At 44.7% G+C, this 16,419-nt stretch overlaps 1 protein-coding gene across 2 annotated transcripts in view; it reads right to left on the bottom strand.

The window, feature by feature from the left end:
- PLXNA2 (plexin A2) overlaps positions 1-16,419 on the bottom strand; it is a 452,864-nt gene that overhangs the window by 361,618 nt on the left and 74,827 nt on the right. For both annotated transcript variants that reach the window (XM_065038658.1, XM_065038660.1), the window contains 2 exons: positions 16,254-16,372; positions 12,994-13,141 (listed from right to left, as the gene is read on the bottom strand). The gene's annotated coding sequence lies outside the window, so the exon portion shown is untranslated. The remainder of the gene's footprint in view (positions 1-12,993; positions 13,142-16,253; positions 16,373-16,419) is intronic.

The raw sequence follows: 16,419 nt of genomic DNA, 5'->3' as shown, positions 1-16,419 counted from the left end.
ACTTCTCTTTCCTAGAGCTTGGTCAATATATGAGCACATTAAGAAAAACAAAGGAAAATGCCAAGACTGCAAATTGGGTCAAATTCAACCACACGCTACAGAGAGAGAGCTCCAGAGCTCTCAGGAACTTGGTCTCTGTCATCTTCATTCTGCTCGTCCTGTTCCAGCTCCTTGTCTCCAGATTGCCCATCACTTCCATCTCCCCTCCCAAACATCCTTGTCTCTTCTTCCACCCACCTGTACTGCAGATTTCTGCATCCAAGAAGCTAACAAGGAGACACCCGGCCCCGGTGAAGGGAGAAGATTATGAGAGTATTGGAGTATTTTAAAAGGAGATGAGAATGGTCTTCTACAGAACACAAACCCTAAAGATGAGGATTCACCTTGACTCAGGCTGCCCCCGCTTCACACAAACCGCACTCACCGTGGCTGGCGTAAATTGGAATTAATTTCACCCAAAACACTGCAAATGCTTAGTATTAAGAACAGTTGGATCGCAAATTGAGAGACTGCTGCTCGTGAGGGATCGATATTTACAAGCAAGCGACTCAAAAGTGAGTGGTGCTGTCACCCATCCCGCACAAGCAACACGAACTGACGGGGAGGCCAAACCAGCCACCGACATAATGAAAATTATAGCGTCAAAGCAACACCAATTCCATTGACAAAGGAGTTTGCCAGAGGAAAATTAAAACAACCACCAGGTTCAGAAATAGAGGTGGCTGAACGAATGCAAATGGGGAAGGGAACAGAGGAGAAGCAACAGGAAAGTCAGAGCAACAAAGGGATGGGCAGCAAGAGCTCCCTCCTTCCCTGAGAATCAGCAAAACCACCTCATCGGAAAGAATATTTCTGCCACTTCTAATTGTTCCCGCATGGCTAACTGTCCTAATTCAATTAAGTTTTTATTTCTAATGAACTCCAGTGAAGAGAGCTCAGTTATGAAACCAAGAGTATCACAGGATAATTGTGAGCCCATCTGAAGCACACACACTGCCCCACGCGGGGGACGCTGGGAGCCAGCCAGAACGTTTTGCCTTCAATAGATCAATAAAAAGAGTTACTCGGAATTAGCAAAGGCTTTCATTTCCTTTCAGAATATCTTCATACAAAATGTAAATGACCAGGTAGCAGCCACACAGCTTTTTGAAAGCTTCAGCGTTCCAAAGAACAGGTTCATTTTACATCACCCGGCATTATTACTTCAATTGCCATCTCTCCCCCATCACTGCATATGAATCTTACTCCCGAGAACACTGATTTTTTCGTATATTTTATGAATTCTGTGTGCATTAAGACCCCCCATACGAACTCAAGGAAGATAAAAAGAGTCATTTAAGATGGGAGAGAATGAAGGTTATAAATGGTTTCAATTAAAGCTGCGCAAACCCCTGGATTCCCTGGATTATGTTTTCCACATTTCAATATTTGTCCATGACGTGCACACAAACAGCCCTCTGAAGAATCCTGCCTTCAGTAATTCTCCCTTTTCTTAATCCTCGTGTACAAAGCCTGGTCTCCTGGGATATTAAGACAATCTCATAAGGACAATCCAACTTCATATTGATTCTGTTTCCCAGATCCATAAACTTTGTTGCCTTAGGAAACACAAGAGTGAAGAAAAAACAAAAGCAGTGGCATGGTTTAATTTAAATACCACTGCTAGCAAAAGGAAAATAAACACAAATGGGAAAAAGAAAAAGCAGAGGATGATGCTTGTTTGCTAAGATTGTGCTAGGTGAAACATGCAACATAAACTGACAGGGGAAGGAGAGGATCATTGTTTGAATAACATCAATATCAACACAGACACATATGAATCTGGCAAGGGACATGGAAGATGCAAACTCTGAATTACACTGATGTACCAGTAAATATTATTCGGACAGAGTGGGGGAAGGAGGCAGAACAGAGACCAGCTCAGACCGGGAGACACCGGGACTAACATTATATTTGCTCCAAATCACAGAATCCCAGAATGTCAGGGGTTGAAGGGCCCTGGAAAGCTCATCCAGTGCAATCCCCCCATGGAGCAGGAACACCCAGATGAGGTTACACAGGAAGGTGTCCAGGCGGGTTGGAATGTCTGCACAGAAGGAGACTCCACAACCCCCCTGGGCAGCCTGGGCCAGGCTCTGCCACCCTCACCAGGAACAAGTTTCTTCTCAGATTTAAGTGGAACCTCCTGTGTTCCAGTTTGCACCCATTGCCCCTTGTCCTAGCACTGGTTGTCACCGAGAAGAGCCTGGCTCCATCCTCCTGACACTCCCCCTTTCCATATTGATCCCCAGGAATGAGTCCCCCCTCAGTGTCCTCTTGTCCAGCTCCAGAGCCCCAGCTCCCTCAGCCTTTCCTCACACGGGAGATGCTCCACTCCCTTCAGCATCTTGGTGGCTGCGCTGGACTCTCTGCAGCAGTTCCCTGTCCTGCTGGAACTGAGGGGCCACAGCTGGACACAATATTCCAGGTGTGGTCTCCCCAGGGCAGAGCAGAGGGGCAGGAGAACCTCTCTGACCTACTGACCACCCCCTTCTAACCCACCCCAGGGACCATTGGCTTCCTGGCCACAAGGGCCCAGTGCTGGCTCATGGTCACCCTGCTGTCCCCAGGATTACTGCTGGGCAGTAAATGCACAAATCTAATTAAGGGCTTCCCAGTTGTTTTTTTTCCCCCTCCATTTTTCCATCTGAATCATCCCAGTTATAGATCATAGCTAACCGGGGTTTCAGGTATCATCTGCTAATTGCTTAGGTGTAATTAATCCTGCCTCAGAAGAGGGAGGTCAGTGATGCTCAACCATGGAGCCGATGCTTTGGAAGATGAGCCAACCTACCATGCGTCACCACATAACAACCACACAATCTAGTACGGAAACAAAACTGGGGAGAAGGAGGAATTTCAGCCCATTTCGTCCTCGCTTCTTGTCAGCAGAACCAGCTCATGTTTTGCTGAGTTTGTCTGACCCAATTCTGCACCAAACCTCGACCACAACCAAAAGCTGCGGCCAGAACTTCCCATTCTCAACACTTCCAGTTGACATTTGAAGAGGTAACATACAATTCATTGTGCTAAATCAATTACTGATTATCAATATAGCACTTAGTGATGTATAATTAGCATGTAAAAGATATATTTAGCTGTAGATTATAGTAGTAATAAGGGCTACACGAGGAATAGCTGTATAATTACATTTTATGAATACAGGAAACCTTTGAGAAATGCTCCGAGATTTAATTGACATTTAACAAGATAACTACAGCAAGTTAATTAGAAATTATATGCTAAAAATATGAATTAACTTTTAAATAATATTTTAGCTTGCTGCAGTATAGCTATAGTAGCTCGTTAGATGCCTGTGAAACACCTAAATTAAATAGTTCTTTCAAATACCATATTTCTAATTCATTTCCCGCAAACTAAAGCCTGTATTATCAGCTTCTCATCCTGAAGCCTTTTTAGTACAAAGAGGCCGAGTTGATCAGCTTAGTGAAAGACTTATTTTTACGGCCCTTTCACACTTTTTAAAAATGAGATTTCTCTTAGGTTTCTATCAGCATCCAGAGAAAAGATTCCAGCTCAGCTGTGAGCCCAGAACAAAAATGCAAACTAAGGCACTGCCAAGTATTTAGACTCCCTGCAAGGTGATACATCAGGGATTCTACAGTGCTAATACAGCCAGAAACACGGAGAATAAAAGCCCTGTGAACCGGTTCTGATGCGGATGGCTGTAATCACGACGAAAATACAATAGCAGGTTCTCAGCACAGCTACGTTATTTTTAGAGCCAGGTAGGGTAGCGCAGAGATGATGGAAATGTGGCTCAAAATGAGGTTTGCTATAGATTCTCAGGGAGCTGTAGAGCCAGAGCCCAGCCCAGGGCCATTGGCACCTGGAGAATCGCATTTCCAGCCCTGGTGAGCAGAGGCTTGAGAAAGGCCGGGAGGTTTTACAAGCCCCGCTCTGAGATGAGCATCACGATACCTAAAGTCTGCACAGTTCAGCCACCGGCGTCTTTGATTCTTTTGCATAAGACTCTTCACATCTACAGATAATTTTGTCACTTTTTTTAATGATTATTATTTTTTATTACTCCTTGCCCTGCCATACTTTGCCCACAAGTCACCATAGAACTGCTCTCTATATTTTGCAGTCCCTCAACTATGCACAACCCTGATCTCTGGCTGCATGGAGAAGGAATTCAGTTATTCAGGAGCAAACAGACCACCAGTAGTACAACAAAATGGTGCAATTTCTCCTGCCTCTTGCTCTGTATGTCCCAGCAAACTCCAAGGTCTCTCTCACTACTTCTTTTTGCAAGCACTCGTTAGCATTCCAGACCAGATATACCAGATTATGCATACACAGAGCATACATGATTTAGTGTCCCTGCTCTTGAAAATGTTGCTTACTTCAATATATCACAGGAGAAAATGGAGAAAACAAGATGATAAAGCAGTGAGGGATGGGCAAGATGACCCGATCTGCACCTGAGATTTCAGAACCACGCAATTAATGTAAATCGAGGGGTTGTTTTTAAACCGTGAAAGCCAAGCACCAGCACAATGCTTTGGACAAGAGATACACCACTCTAGTCTTGGCCCAACGCCTGACTCTACATCTGATTAGAAGTTAAGAAAAGCTTTAAAAAATATGAAGCAAAGCCAACGAGTCAAATTGTCCCTGACATCTCCTCTTAATGCAGAAAGGGCAGGAGAGCAAAGTGCCACAGTTACACTATTAGAGGATGGTCGTGGATTTTCCTGGTTGTAAACCCTGCCTAATGGTCTCAAAACCAGAGGAGAATGGAGAGAAAAAAACAGCAAAAAATACACCCAAAAAACAGGATTTCTGGAAGAGAAGTCTGAGCAGAGATTACCTTTACACTGACTTTGCTTAGACCACGTCTTCCCTGATGAAGCTACATCCCTGGTGGCTTCTGATGAAGCCCAGGTTGCTGAATTTCTACTTACAGTTTTTCTTGCCATGAGTGCTAGCTTCTATACTTAATATAGATTAAAAAAATAAAGTAATGAAGAGAGCCTTTCCTGCAGCTAATACCAAATACTCCAAAAATGAGCAATGGCCCAGGCTGTGGGTTTTTATCAGCTCCCCGCCCCCAGGTGATGATCCACTTGTTAAACTGCTGCAGCTGTGTCTTCAGCACAGGTTGAGGAATCAAAGTCTCATTAACAGGGAGAGCAAGGACAGGCCTTGCTGAAGAGGTTTCTTTGACACCTAGAGAGGATCTACCTACTCTTTCTTCAAGCATAATGATGGATCCAGGACAATGGATCTCCATCTCCATCCATGCTTTTCGCCTGAGACCTCTGGGGAAGCACTGGATGGATTCCTAAGCTTCTCCGTGAAGAATATTTTAAAGAAGAAAAGGTACGTGTTTCTACGGGTTCCTCTTTTTACTTGGCGAGTAGATTAGTCAAGATTGATTTTTCTGCGCAAGAGGGTGAGGCCTAAGGTTAAAAGATAAAAGGGTAGATTCCTTTTAAAATGTAATTTAGATTTTTCTGGTATTAGCTCCAGTATCAGCACAAAATCACTTCAATTTTGCAGGCGCACCTGAGGCCCGTTGCGCAGCTGCAGGCAAGCGGGAACGGCTCCTCTGGCCAAGGGAGCAGCTGAGGATCGGAGTGAGAATTTAAAGCACATCTTTCAAACACTCTCCCCAGTCTCCTGTGGGTGAGTCTGGGAGAAAGGACCAGTTCACCACTGGTAGGTCTCAAAGAGCCCAGTGATCCTGAATGGAGATGGTGCACAAGTGGTACTGATGGTGCTTTCTGTATCACCTGCTGCTCGGAAACAAAGGCAAAGCTTAGACTTACAGAGGATTTCAGATGATAAAGCTGCTGCAATAATAATAATAAAGAGGTGAAAGAAGCCCATGATATGAACCTGCCATCACAGTCAGAGCGAGGGCTCAACCTTCAGTTTGAGCTCAAGTTTAAGGGCTTTCTTCTCCAAACGTCTTCTCATGCCCGCTCTTGCTGGAGATCAGATCAGAGTTCCTGACTTGGAGCAAACACGGGTTTGCTACCTGCAGTTTGCATTTTGTTGGGAAAAAAGCATCTTTGTACAACATGTCACAGTGGGCTGGGTAGGAATGGCTGGATTATTCACCGAGAATAATTGAGCTGATACATTTCAGCATTTTTCTTTGAATAAATTATTTGCAAATAAACATTTTCATTATTCGACCATCTCTGATGTTCCATTAGCATTCAGTGAATTATTTATTCAGCAGCTTTTCCCATCAATCACTGAATAAATTATTCGCAAATAAATTATTCTACCAGCTTTTGCTTTAAAGATGTCCCTTTGAGAACAATAGCTTCCCAGAATAGCAAACAGGCAAAGGGAGCAATTTAAAAGGCCTGACTCTCATCTCAGTTGTCTTGGTAGAAATCCGGAGGATTACCATGGAAATTCCTGGCCTTTTTCTGTTTTTACCCATCCATAAGTCAACTCCGATGGTGGTACAAGGATGCTCAGCAGAAAAACGTCCAGTGCCCTCAAAACAGTCTTTGCCTAAATCCCAGCAAGCGGGTTCATTTCCAGCTCAGCAAATTGAGCTGGATCCAAGTGACCTGCAATCGAAGCGCCAGCTCGGCTCCCATCCGTGTCCGGGCGTCGTACCCCAGATATCGCTTCTCCCTCCTCGGCAGCTCCGTTCCCGCACCTTCCTATGCATAATGTATTCAAATCTCATCGCTACACCCAGTCTAAGTCTTGTTTGCGTCTGGGCCAAGGAGGATGAAAGCCCGTTAGAACTGAACGAACGCTACATTTATGCCAATTTTAAGGAATAATTGAGGTGCGGCGCAGGGGAATTTGCTGAACTCCTCTGTCCTTCTAACAAGAAAGGCTCTTTTGTTAGGCGGCACAAGAAGTCACCCTCATTAAAACAAGCCGCCTTTATCAAAACCGCGTGGAGGATTTATCATCTCACCCATATGCTGGTGCCTTTCAGAGAGATGCAGGAAGAAAGTGGGGGGAGACCAAGTATGGAGCCCTCGTTTCAAGAGGGCTAATTATCAAAGCACCGTGATCCTCGTGTCGGTATCAATCACGGCAACACACACAAGGTTGTGCCAGAGTTTTAATAACACCCAACCCTACCTGGGCTGCCTCCTGGTATCACTGCAAGAAATAATTGCTAATTTGCGCAAAATGAACAAATGAGGCACAATATAACTGTATGAGGGGGGACAACCGAACAATAACGCTAAGATATATAATTTGCTTAATATCAGACGCTCTTCCCCCAGTGAACCTTTCCTCATCCTCGGAGTAATTGTGTAATGACATTTATGTGTAATAGACTTGTGACATTATAAATGACACTTATGTCAGGATTGTCAGGCTGTGACAGCCTCGGAGACAGCTCCAGTGAGAAATTAATCACTTCTGAGGCTTCAAAGTTGCTCATTTATCGCTGCCAAATAAGATCTTGCAAAAACAAGATCTCGCAATGAAATCTGAGCTCCCATCCAGCTCACCCTCCAAGATGTGCTTCGTGTCCTTCGTTTACAGCAGCACTCTGCATCATCAGCCTTTTGGGCTCTCTTCTACCCCGATAACACAGCCAAAGACGGTACTGTTGTCTCCATTTCTTCCCTCAATGTCACAGCACCTTTTACCAGCTCTTTATGGTGTACATACCTCTTTAAATATACGTATGTGTTGTATATGCAAGTATTAACATCTACATGTTTCACGTTTCCAGGCCTGCGGGTCACGAAAGGGTTAAATTATTTGTTGGGGAGCAAAGGACATTTTGAAACGTACTGTACATAATGAATATAAAAAAGCAAAGAAAACCTTCTCCAGATCAGCACAGGGGCTATTATTAGACTATCAAACTGTCATTTTTCAAAGCATTTCAATTGTCACTATTTTTTCTAATGGCTTCTAAAGCATTATCTAATGCCTGGGCCAAAAAAAAGAGAAGAGGATCAAAGCATGCTGAAAAGCACTAGTCAGACTGGATGACAAATAAGTGTTTGCAGGCTAAACTCTTCCTGTCCCACCTGCCTACAAAAATACTTGTGAACTTCAACACGGCTTTGTCTTTTGCTTTTTAAAGATACAGGTGTCCTTATGATTTCCCTTTGGTTTTGATCATACAGAAACATGAGAAGAGCAGGGATGACCAGTCGCAGTCCTCTAGCAATGATGCTCTAACTGATGCAGTCCCACGGACAAGAAGGGAGATGTGGGGCGTTCCAAGAGAAAACCGAATAGTTGTGGTGGATAAGGATGGAGGAGCAAAAAAAGAATATATGGAGGTGTCCTGCTACACTCTATGAACTAAGAACATTGGTATTTGGTGGAACGCATGGGCTGGATGGCCCTGAAGGACCCGGGATGGTCACCAGCACCCAGGGACAGGTGCTTTTCCTTCTGCTCACCTGGTACCCTCATCCACCAGGATGTCATAGAAGAGCCATTGCTGTGAACCTCCCTCCTCCTTTACTTTTCCCAGACCATTACATTGCCTTCTTACTCCGTATTTTCGCACAAATTAATGGAATTATGATGAGTGTGTGCAGGAGGGAATAAAGGAGATAACATGACCAGAGTCGCGTCCAAGTTGCCTACAGAACTAAGGAGGGGTTGCCATTGCAGATAGGACTTTCGATCCATCGAGCTTGCCTTGTTTAAAAGCTTTGTGAGGATCTTTAGCGAGGTCTTTAGAAACAGGTGAACCCTCCCCATCACGCTCAGAGGCCCCGCGAACGGCTTCACCTTCTCCTAATATCCACCTAAGATTAGGCTGCTAATATAACAGATATTTTTTTTCAGCCTCAACGACAACAGAATTTACAAACTGATTTGGCTTAACCGAGTGTGACCGCTAATTCCACGTTCCTAATTAAATTACATTATTTTCTAGGTGGAGGTTTATGAGCAGAGGTGAAGAGTAATGACACAAGCAAGCCACAGAATCACATATACATGCTGGAGCCGAGACTCTTGTCTAGATGGCAAAATGAGTTATTCTATTTACATCTCTTTTAAATGTCACAGTATTTTCCTGTGTTTAATCTAGGGCTTGTTTATGCATTGAGTCATTCTTGGAGGAGGAAACGGGAGCTACTCAAAGGAAAAACCATAGACATGACTACAGAAAAGAGTAAGCATCTGAGTTTTCTCAAAATCACCACTTCCTATGTACAAAGATACTGCTTTAAAACCAGCAACGTTACTGCTGCGAGGGGAGTTATTGCTGGTTTCTCTGCCTGTAACCACAAGCTGCCTCTGTGGGAAAAGAGCCCAAATTCCCCGTCTGCCGCCCAGCTCCAGGAAAGCCACGCTGCGCACTCAGCCGCCTTTGTGGAGATGCTTTTCCTCGGTGAACAAGTGGCTGGAATCCAGCTTTGCACTCTGGATGTTCAGAGGCAAAACACAGACTGCAGGCTTCCAGATTTGCCTGAAATCAGACACAAAAAGGGAAGGGATGCAAGAAGCCCATGTAGATTTGTACAGAACTGAATTGCCTTGAACAGGTCCTTACCTTTGGAAGGACAGCGAGAGAATTCCAATAAATTGATTTTGATGATGTACTGAGAATCAGGCAGATACTTCATTACATCGACTTGAGATCAAACTTAGGAAGACATAATTGAACCTTTACGAATCCTGCAATCTCGTTTAGATGATCAATTATTTTATTTATCTACTTAAGGATGCTAATGGCAGCCAAGTAGGGGAGCAGAAAAAAAACAAGATGCTTAAGCCAGAGTGAAGTTTGTAGGTGTAGCTGAACCAGCATTTTTAAGCTGGGGCAGGTGGGGAAGAGTATGTATTTAAAATGGTATCCAAAACAGAACAGAGGAATAGTCACAGCAAGCTTCACCAGATGCCATAAGCATCACATAAATGCAGCATCACAGCAGAACAATGAGCATCTTTTCCTGTAAAAAACCATACACCTTAACTTTAGCTGCAAAAAGCCACATCACAAAGACACAAATCTAAAGATGCAGATGGGCACTCAGTGCAAAGTACAAAAGCACCAGAGCAGAGCAGGTACCCAATTCTCACGCAAAGCCCCCACATTTCCCAGAGCTTGAAAATCCGAGGCCTTTAAGACTGTGGCTGTAGTGCTTCATGCTGAGAAAGGAAGAGCAGTGATCAGCAGAAATGAGGTTGGTTTCAGAAGCCCAAATCGCGAGGTGAAAAGAGGAAGGGGTTGCAGATTTGAGAAGGGATGCGAGAGGCTGAAGGGATGATGTGAAGGGCACCCCAGGGCTCTGGACACCCCGGCAGCTCCCGAGCCAGGGCTGTGCTGCATCTGGTCTGGATGTGCAGGATAACACGGAAAAGTGTCTCTTCCCAAGCCCGGCAGCTCTCAAAACAAGGGGGAAAGAGCACAGCAGGGAGTCAGGAGCGCACCAAGGGGGATGCTCATCACTCACCATGGTGGGAGCTGCAAGAAGATCTTCCACCCACCTCCTGTCACTTGGCCGGTGACAACCTCGCTGTCCTCTAATTCCACATCTCCCCCAACAGCTTCTACCAGACAGCACTAGGGAAAGGTGAGCTGATGCTCTCCTGCACCCCAAAGCTGCTCCCACAGCGGGAAAACACAAGGGACTGCAAAACAGGACAGATTTACCCAAATGGTAACTAGGCACAAGTTTGTCCCTCAGTGTCTGTTCCTGCATGAAGATGCTTGTTCCTGTTACAATTTGTAGCTGGAATTCTCAGAAACGTCCAAAAGATGCCGGCACCCGAAGACGATCAGGAACTGAGTTAACTCTGTTAAACGTTTTAAAACTTGGAGCGGTAATAGTCATTATCATTATATAGTGCTGTTATTACTAACAATAACAAGAATAATAATTATTACTGCTGGTAGCTACCATTATTATTGCTATTATTACTTCCTATAGCATTAGGGATCAATTCTGCTGGGAGAAAAATGAGCATCAGGCTAGGGAGGTAAATGAGCAGGCTAAAGACAGAAAGTGAACGCTAGAATAAACAATCCTAGTCCTTTTTTTGGCAGCAAATGCTAACAGATATCCAGCTGTCCTAGCTCCAAGGAGGGGCATTAATATATCACCTGATACAGCTGAAAAGCTTACAAAAATCTGGTTACGTTTTTTAATCATCTTGCATTTTAGACCTTTAAAGTACAAATATGGATTTCAAACATATCAGGGGAACAAATTAACTTAGAAAAATGGCCGTACTTTCCAAGGTTGCACCTGCCACGAAATTGCTCCAAGTTTGCATTTTCCCTGGGTCTCTAGTGTGTCATTACTGCAGATTGATCGCCCTCCTCTCCCCGGCAACTCCCCCATTAGAGGGTTATTGTATGGAAATTAATGGGAGGCTCGAAACATTTCTTTTGCAGCTGCAGTACTAGAAGTCAGTTTTGATTAAGCACTCGAAACCCGGCAGACTGGGGTGATCTCTTTGCTTTCGTTCCCTCTTTTATTATCACTGGTGTCAAGTTTTGTTACTTTAGCCATTCCCCTGGTACTCCCACTGCATCCTTGTGTAATAATAGGGGTTATCTTTTTAAGTGCACGTCTATTTGTTTTAAATATGTACAGGCTGATTCTCACTGGTGCAAAGTCCCTTAACCCGGCCGTAGGAATAATTCCTGCTCATTTCAAAGGCCTGTTTACCCTGGCTGGGTGGAGTAAGGAAGCACCGATAGAAATTAATATCAGGAGCATGGATATATCTCTGTTCAATTACCCAAACAGTAGTTATATCTGATGTCACTTTTAATGTATAGTTGCTCCATCTCTTATTCATCTTGCTGTTTCCTACCTGCCCAGTTTGATCCAGTTCTCCTTGTCAGCTGGCAAATAACAGATATACAAAGTGGCTCTTTTGAAAGAGCCCATATTTTTAAAAAGCCAGATATTAATCAAAGCCATGATGGAAGACAGGTTGTAAAATACTTGTAAAACGCATGACCAGATACGAGGCTCAGAGGACAGCACTCCACTGCTCCTATTGTCCCCACAGTTTTTCTTGCAAACAATGAACTGAGTGGGTATAAAAACACAAGGAGAGAAGTTTCTCTTAAAGCGATCCCATTGCAAATCATGCAATAATCGAAAAAAAAATGGAACTTCACATCGTGTCAGCTAAAATTGCGCTCTTGGAGTTGGAAAAGGAAACTGGAGTCATTTGATGCTCGTGCATCCTGGTCCCTTCCTTGCAGCTCCCCGAGCGTGGCCTGGAGCGGAGCAGGGACATTTGCTCCTGGACGCAGCACCCAGACCTGCAAATGTGGGTTTGTGTCCTGCCTGCAAGGTGGCACAAGAGCTGCTGCACGTTTCTCCTCACGTTGCTGCTGTTTAAAACCCATAGGACACCTCAGGCTTGGGGAAGGTTCTTGGGATGCATCGTGTACGGCAACACATGAACGCTTTTGTTTGAGCGAAAAGCGGCACTTGAACAAGAGACATGGATGGCTTTGGATGTTGGAAACGGCTCTGTATGTTTTTATAAACACACAAAAAGCTTATTGACCAGAATTCCCACCTGCTGTTCACAGTGCCGTTTTCACTTCAGTTATAATTTATAACAGGTTTCAGAGTAGGAAATTTGTCTTCGTTCTCCCCCCATCCCCTCCAACACAAGTATCTAAATTATATGCCAAGAAGCACCGATGAAAAAAAAGCCAAGTTAGGCTGTTGGAAACAAAACACAAAGCAATGGCCAGCAAGGCCAAACACCCAAGTGCTGCACAGCCCCAGAGGAGCTGCAGGCCTGTCCAGAGCAGATGCTGCTCCAACAGCGAGCGAGCGGAAACCTGTGCCAAGGACCACGGGCTTGGAGAACTGACTAAGTGGTACCTTTGGGGGGAAGAAGAAAAGAAAAACCTTTAAGGGATTATTTATAGGGCTCATAAAGGTGCCTTTTGAATACCCATCAATCAAACAGTCAGTTAAAAAGTCTGCTCAGCACACAAGAGAGTAGAAGGAGGGAAGAAAATTGGATACGGCGTACGTTTGAGATGAGCGAGCTATCATCCATAATCTTCAGCGATCTGCTTCGTATGTAAAGCACAGCAGTTTGGTGAACGTGATGGGAGCGGGATGGTGGAATTCTGAACAAACAGGTGCTTGGCTCAACACTGCTGTGGCGGTTTCTCTCCCTGCCAAAGACAGGCAATGTCAGGAGCAGGTTTTAACAACCTGCATAGGAATAACAGAGGACGGGAAATAATCTGCGCAAGAAAGGAACCGAAGATATTTGGGTGCCAGCCAAAGGGCTGTAACCTGCCTTCAAGGAGCAAATCAAACCAGGAAGACAATAATAACAAAGCAGTGGCTGACTGCAGATAGAATAAAGGGTAATTGCTGGTGAGCATCTGGGCTGCTACGGGAATAGACAGCGAGAGGAAGGAGACGCACAGGCTGTTCGGAGCTTATGAGACACGCAGGTCAGGAGCAATGCGCTCGTGATCATCACTGGTTTTACAGCTGGTTCCTTCGCACCCTCGCTACTGCAAGAATAAACTACTGACCCACGGCAAACATTTATTTCCAGGACTCCACCTCTCGCTTTGCACTGGTTTGGGAGTGGTGTTTGTAAACGTAGCGTTTCAATAAATCAGAGCGGCAGGGCGAGGCCCTCCCCAGCTTCCCCTGTTGCTTGGTCTGATTTAGAAAGCAGAGAGGGCTTTTTTCTGTTGTTTTAATACACAGAACCAAGAGGCAGAAGTCGCTGTGTGAAATCCAGGTCCCACCGCTGCAGCAGCCCCGGCCCAGCAGCCTTTGGAGCAGCCGCTGTGTGCTGGTGCCAGCAAACAACCACCCGAAACCTGGCTTCACGGTCCTTTCTGATGTGTCTTACACATCTAATGACAAAGTACTGTACTACAACTCCCCATTTATCTTATTAAATGGTCCCAGAACAGCTCTGAGAACCGTATTTAACATGAAGACATCTATTAATTAATAAGCACATTAGTCAGCAATCAATACTCAGTTGATCATATTGTTTAAATTATACATGTATAATAAGGATCTGTTTCCACCCTTCTCATCTGTTTTAAGGCATAGATTGAAAATGAGTAGTGCAGAACGGCTTTGCATTTAAAAAAGTTCCATTAAAATTATTTTTAAATAGACTAATTCTAGGAACACATTATATTGCATAAAATTAGCCCTAAGCATAGTCAGTTTATCACCTCAGTCTCTTCACAGACCATTGATTAACCAGACAGCAGGAGCAGTCTGTTCTCTTCACTGCGTTTGTATTTTATTGTAGTGATATCGCAATCGGTTTCAAAATCCTGAGCGAGGCATTGCCAGCAATTACTTCCTCTTGGTCTGCATAAAATGTGCAGATCATTCTCAGGCTGATCCCCTGTTGCCACTTGTATTACTTGATGATAACAGCAGCAACCCCAAACTGCAGATCCCTGTCCTGGGAAGTGTCCTCGGACAACACACACGTTCACATGAGCGTCGACACAGCAGGCTCGGCATTCTCAAAAAGTATTTATTTTACGTTAAGAAGCAGCCTGCTTAGGTGTAAAGCTAATCTATTATAATATTTAATGCATTACTATTTTTCTTAATATGTTTAAGTTATATTAAATTTATATAAGCCATTTACACAAGTAGTTTCATCTGGAAAGTTTTAACTAAATTGGTTGAAGCTCATTTACATGAGTGTACACAGGCCGTAGAGCCAATGGGTTTACTTTTACATTATCACTCTATGTAAGAACAGCGTTACGTCCTCTCTTCCTACACATTCAACCTAAAGTTACTATTTTTATTAGCACATCCACCAAAGAAAATTTCTGTCCGCTTTGCTTTCAGATGCTGCAGATCGATACTTGGCCATTTTCCTCTCCATTTTGGCATGCTATTCCTACATGACCTGCTGATTACAGCAGTATTCTTTTGTTTCCTCATTAAGACGAGTATCTGTTTGCTGGCACCCCAGCAGCCACCCTCTGGAGCAGAAAATCACCTGAACCCAAAGCTGATGGAATTACAAACTCCGCAAGCGCTCTGAGCTTACTGTACATTAATAAAAGCCATAGCGGGGGAACGGGCTGGTCTGACAGCGCAAACCGAAGGTGTCGCCTTGCTCCAGGCTGCGGACAGAGCGCAGGGACAAGGGGATGCTGGCGATGGGGCTGTCTCTTGGCCACCACTGTCCTACCAGCGCTGTGCGTCAGAGGGTGCTCTGCTCACACCCAGCTCCGGGCTCTTTCGGCTGCTGGGGTCCCTGGATTTACACTTGTCCTCGCTCTTCAGCTGTGTGGTGTGAACCTGAAGGAGCCCAGACCCTGCAGTGCGGCTGAGGGGACCCCCAGGGGAGGAAATGCGTCTCAGAAACAAGCCTCGTAAAAAGAATTGATGCTTTTCATCAGCCTGTGGCAGAAAATGAGTCTGAACTACCGGGCTGAGCAACAAGCCCTGGGTGTTTCCAGGCCACGCTCTGTCCCATGTATTATATATACGTTATTGTATATACATACAGATGCAGTAACTGAATCAGAGTTTCTCACTGATGCATGTCCAGAGCCTCAACCGCTGAGATTTTTGTGGGATATTTACAACTGTAAATACCAGATTTGTTTCCTATGAACACGTTCCAGTGTTTATCTAAAACCTGCCCTTTTAGCAAAGGCTTTTGCCAGTGAACACCTTTGCCGTGATGTTCTTGGCACATGGACTTGAATGGGGACAGCAACCGAGCCAAAGAGCTTGAAAGCTAAAACGAGCGTTCACAGAACTGTTCATCCAACCCTGCAATTATATTACTTCTGCTTTGCAAGGAGGAGTAACCTTTGTGAGTATGACTGTCCATGAGCTACAGGGACCAAGTGAAGCTCTCGGAGCTGGAGGAAACCAGGCAAAGCTTGTCTGGTTTCCGGTGGTTCTGCACACCCATATATATTTCCAATATATATTGGAATATATATATTGGAAATTTTCCTGTAGATCGATACAGAGCAGCACGTGTTCATCTGGGACCTGTGTGGAACTCATGGGTTTGGATCTGCCTGAACCCCAAATGCAAAGCGAACTCCAGTCTGTGTCAGAAGGACTCCCAGAAAACACAGCAGCTAAACCAGAAATGGACTTTTCCAGCCACGCCGCACGTCTCTTGTACTTGGATCGCTTATAATATAATCTCAGTCATTCAGCCACCGGGTTAAAGCCATTTAAGAGGAGAGCTCAGCTGAGATTGCGCATCCAGACCCAGGATCGCGGCTCTAACCCGAACAACAGGCTTCTTACCTGGACAGCAGGACTGAAACCGAAGCAGGAACCCAAGTTTTAATTCATCGGTTCTGCAACACCACGGATCAAACACTCCTGGAGGTCAGAACACGCAGCTGCAGAGGGTGTTGCAATACCTGGGATAAAAATGAAAACATAATGTGTGATAGTCGGATTGAAAATT

This window comes from Columba livia, chromosome 22 (genome assembly GCF_036013475.1).
Source record: "Columba livia isolate bColLiv1 breed racing homer chromosome 22, bColLiv1.pat.W.v2, whole genome shotgun sequence".
Taxonomy (NCBI): Eukaryota; Metazoa; Chordata; class Aves; order Columbiformes; family Columbidae; genus Columba; species Columba livia.
Note: the sequence above shows the minus strand (reverse complement) of the source record. Positions and strands in the feature narration are given on the sequence as shown.